The 4,965-nt window shown below is 39.9% G+C and overlaps 1 non-coding gene across 1 annotated transcript; it reads right to left on the bottom strand.

Moving 5' to 3' along the window:
* Positions 1 to 4,670: 4,670 nt before the first annotated feature.
* Positions 4,671 to 4,743, bottom strand: trnar-acg (transfer RNA arginine (anticodon ACG)). Its single transcript has one exon. It is a non-coding gene; the product is annotated as a tRNA-Arg (tRNA).
* Between the last annotated feature and the right edge of the window lie 222 nt (positions 4,744 to 4,965).

Below are 4,965 nucleotides of genomic sequence, written 5' to 3'. Positions count from 1 at the left end.
AAAAGGAGTCGTCATTCTGGAAAGTTGAATTCCGGTTTTTAGATCCTGCAGCAGTGGTGCACTAACTAATAACCTCTCTCCTTCTGCCCTTCTAATTTTTAACTGTAAGCTTCTGTTTCATTTTTACTGTTTTCAAGGTACTTTTTTTTAAGGATTGTTGTGTATTTTCAGAACAGCATAAGTAAGACTACTTTGGATAGACTAAGTTCTGTGGATATTCTATATTCTGTCTTTTGTTTTTCAATCCGTTATTTTGTGAATAATTTTTGTAACTAGCTTACTCGGGTAATTTTCACTGTACACTTAACGAAAAAATATAACGTTACGGTCTGGGTTGTCTGCTTAATAATATTTTGAATGGTTTAGCCTCGTCCATAATAAATTGGGAGGTAGTTGATGGATTAAAAGAGCAACTGATAGGTGCTTGCGTCTTTATTTCGGGTGTTGATTTGGATTGGGGTAGGCAATGATTGGGAAAACAATGTCTCATTTAGGTACAAAGAGTTGTCTTGCTATGGACGATGTAAAGTTGGTAGTTTTACAAAAAATAATTCAGGCCGGGCTTCTGGAAATAGCAGACATAATCTGGGGTTGTATTTGCCTCTTTCTGTGAGGAAAGGAGAGATCATTACCGCAGTAGCTCACCATTTAACTAAGCTGAAAAATCCATGCGAATCTGTAGAGATGGTGAAAATTTATTTGAAAATGAAGCAGCTTGAGTTAGACTCGAGAGATAAGGAAAAGACACCAGATTTGAAGCAGTTTGAGATACGATTTGAAGTAGAAAGAGGGAAGAAGAGAGAGCAGCAAGCAGACAGAAAGGGAGACAGGGTTTGAACTTCAGAAATTGGCATTTATTAAAGGAATTCACCTTAAAAGGCTGGAGATAAAGGCTGAAGATAAGCTTACTCTGGAAGGGCATATTGTTAAAACGACATGGTTAGCAGCTGAAATGGCTGATTGTTATGACGTAGTCCATAAAACAAGGATGGCTTTCCAGAATCATTTTAAGTCTGAGGGATAGAAATTGAGGCAAAGAGAAATCCTCTCGTGGAAAGGGAAAGTTAAATCTCTGTGAAAATCATTAGGATAACTTATCACAGGGTAAATAGGAAACTCTTGACGGGAACAAGTTCTGAGGTTTTCATTGCAATAAAGTAGGCCACATGAAATCAGTGTTGGAGTACTAGGGAAAGCACTGGAAAGTCAGATGCAGGGAAACGAAACAAGCCTGGATGTTTTGTGGCCATGGTAATAGAAAGCACAGTGGAGGGTGGAAAGTTGCATCAGAGTGCACAAGCCGATCAGAGTTTGGTAAGGGGGAAGTGCTAGATCTGGTTTAATAATATACCTGCAAAGTTAAAGTTTATTTACCTTGGCCAGGAGTAGCAGATAGAGAGTTAACAATATTGAGGGACTCAAGATCGTGCCTGTCTGTGATGCAGAAGGAGGGGGAAACATGTACTCCTGAAGAACTATGTATACGGGAATTCATGGTGGGACGAAAAATTGCTGAGTTATGTACAGTGAGGCTAGAGTGGGCAGAAAGAGTAGGGAATTTCTGGTGGGAGGTCTGGACAAACTCTCAGCTCCAAGAATACAATTTGTGCTTGCAAATGATATAGCTCAATCACCGGTAAGCGTGCTGCCTACTCCAGTTGAAAAGCCAGTCGAGATGCAGGCAAGTGCAGCAATGCAGGACGTTTATCAAGGAATTTCCCCAGATTGTGTCTTAACGCGATCATAGTCACAAGCTGAGGCAGGACAAATCAAAAGGCACGGATATGGAAGCTGAAATATGATTACAATTTTTTTTGTCAGGTAGGTGGGACACAGCAGGGGACAAGCGTTAAAAATGCAAGTATATTCAGCTCTGCTATGCTACTGAGTTACAGCAGAAAGATGAATACTTAAAGCAGTTGGATCAGAAGACATGTACTTGGAAGGAGAGTGAATGCATCCCCGTGTGATATTACTTAGCAAATGATATGTTAAGGAGGAAGTGGAGAGCAACACATATTCAAGCAAGTGAGAAATGGGCAGAATTTATTTTTCCAGTAGGGTACAGAAAAGTGGTGCTGCGAGTGCCGCATGTGCCACAAATTGGAGGGTACGGAGGCATGTTGAAATCGGAGGCTAAAAAACAAAGACATTTTTACGGCCTGGATTGCAGGGGAATGCATTTGAATTTTGCCAGACGTGTCATACATTTCAACTAATAGGAAAACCATGGGAAATAATAAAGCCTGCACCTTTAATATCTATCCCAGCGTTCGAGGAATCTTTCTTAAGTGTCTTCATTCATTGTGAAGTTTCCCTACATCCAATAAAAGATGGGAATAAGTATTAATTAACAGAAAAAGGATGTATTGACGAGATTTCCAAATGTTGTTCAATCATGCAATATGACAGTTAAAAGGATAGTGGACGAATTACGGTTTTTTAAAAAACTAGATTAAGACTACCATCAGAGATACAATTAGCTCAAGGGTCAAACTTCACGTCCAAACTTTTCAAGGAGTGTATAGATAGCTTGGAAATAAAATGATTCAAATCTACTGTGTACAAATCAGAATCACAGGGTGCACTGGAAAGGTGACGTCAATTATTAATGACTATATTGAGGTTTTATGGTTCGGAGGAGCCAGATTATTTACATAAGGGAGTTGCGTCAGTGCTGTTTGCGATCTGCGATGTACCAAAAGAATTCACCAAACTAAGTCCATCTGAAACCAATTTTGGGCATAAAGTAAGAGGACCATTAAAATTTATTAAGGAAAAATTAATAAGTCAGATTACAGAGACCAGGCATTTGGATGATGTGTCAAATTTTAGAGTTGAACTAAATAATGTTGGGGAGTTGTCGAGACAGTATGTAAAAGTATCGCAGCAAATGGTGAAGCAGGAAGTGTATGAGAAATCAAAAAATCACAATTTTGCCGCTGGGAATAATGCAATTATTTAAAATTCATTAATCGGTGAAACTTTAAAGCAAGGTTTAAAAGACCTTATCAAATTGAGAGGAAATTGAGTGAGGTTAGCGACTTGATAGGGACTCCAGTCATGAAGGAATCTCACAGAATGTGATGGGAATATGCTCTAACGGTATTTTGGCAGAGAACGAACGCAAGAGGAGAATGTGTTTTTGACGACGACACACTGGGAAGAAGCAATGTCAGGGAATTCTGCATTAGACGTTCCTGAAATAAAATTGGACAATGCAAAAGTTGTCCAAAATTGGTAAAGTTATTCAGTTATCTTCCAGAAGAAAATCGAAAGAGTTATTACTCTTGCATGGGGAGATCTGCTGAAATATACTGGGAATTAATAATCTAATTGTAGATGATGTAAATATAGGAGATGCTGCTCTGACTCTGCAACATCCTTGCAGGCATAACCCTTTAAAATTGTACAAGTTCATAAGGAGATGTCACGTATGCACCAAAATGGCATAACCGAAGTGAGTTTCAATGAATAGAGTTCACCCATCATCATGGTGCCAAAGCCAGATAAGACCCAACAGTTATTTGTGGACTATCACAAAATCAATGTTTTTAGAAAGACGGATGCGTATACATATCTGCAGTTGGAGGACTGTGTGGAAAAGATTGGAGGAGCAACTTACATTTCTAAGTTGGACTTCCTCAAAGGTTACTTGTAGTGAACTTTGTCAGAAAGATCAAAGGCAATTTTGTAACGCCAACTGGCCTGCAGAAATTTAAAGGAATGCCGTTTGTACGAAAAACACTTCAGCCACACTTCAGAGGTTAACTGAGAGGGTAATTGCCGAATACGCAACTGATTGGTATATATTGTGCCTGGTGACTTTCAGTCTCTCGTGGATTGAATATTTACAGCATTTATCAGGCTTTTTTGATCGAATTCAGAAGTCAAACTGGTTTGTAAACCTATCTGAAAGTGAATCTGCCAAAGCCAAAGTCACCTTCCTGGGAAACGTCGTTGAACACGGACAAATAGCCCCACGGGATGCGAAATCGAAAGTTACAGGGGACTTTTACACATTGTTGACGAAAAGAGCAGTACTACGGTTCCCCGCATTGAGTGGCTTTTACTGAAAGTTTGTGCTGAATGTTAGCAATGGGACTACCCCATTCACCGAACTGTTAAAAACAGGCAAGAAATTTCAGTGAACACAAGACTTTCAAAATGTTGTTTTTCTCAGAGCAGAGCTGATTGTGAGGAGACATGATTGACGTGTACGAAATAATGAAGAGCAAGGAATTGCAGATTGAAGGAAACATTTGCTCTTGATCGATCACCAGAGTTTGTAGAAATAAGATAAAATGCAGAAAGCTTTGAATAGACTGGTAGGAAAACTTTATCAGTCAGCGGGTGGGAGACTCTGGAACTCACTCTCTGTAAAGATCAGTTGGACAGTTAACCCTTCATTCTTCTCTGATTCCACTGGCCAAAGAGTTTCGAAAAATGCTCAAAGCCGAGCATTCCCACGAGCAACAGTTATTCGATCAGTGAATTTATGAAATGGAAAGGTGCCCATGAGCAACATGAACGACTATTCGGCTTCCTTCCTGTGATGTTCTCGGGGACATTTAATGAAGGTATTCTCGTTCCTGCAGATGAGGAGCTTATACCTTATTTCGGCTTCAGAAAAATCAGTTTTTAAGCGGTATTAAAGTCGACGTTGCTGGCGAGCCAGGTAGGATTCGAACCTACAGTCTCCTGATCCGTAGTCAGGCGCGTTATCCATTGCGCCACTGGCCCGATGCACAAGTGCAGCCTTAAGAGCCGTGATGTTAATACGGACACGGTTAATAGCAGTCATGTTCGCCAGTTGAACAAGCAATAAAGATAATCACTGTCACTGCTTCAGTCTAATCTTCATCACCTTTCAAAGCAGCGAACTTTCCAAAAAAAACACATATGTCCTCATGAAGTTCCATTCACACTCTGTCTGCTCAGTCATTTAATGGAATCACTGCTGAC

The sequence above is a fragment of the Chiloscyllium plagiosum genome, unplaced genomic scaffold (assembly GCF_037043375.1).
Source record: "Chiloscyllium plagiosum isolate Xiang-an unplaced genomic scaffold, Cpla_swu_hap1 HiC_scaffold_14, whole genome shotgun sequence".
Taxonomy (NCBI): Eukaryota; Metazoa; Chordata; class Chondrichthyes; order Orectolobiformes; family Hemiscylliidae; genus Chiloscyllium; species Chiloscyllium plagiosum.
The sequence above is the reverse complement of the archived record's forward strand: the minus strand, read 5'-3'. Positions and strand labels throughout refer to the sequence as shown.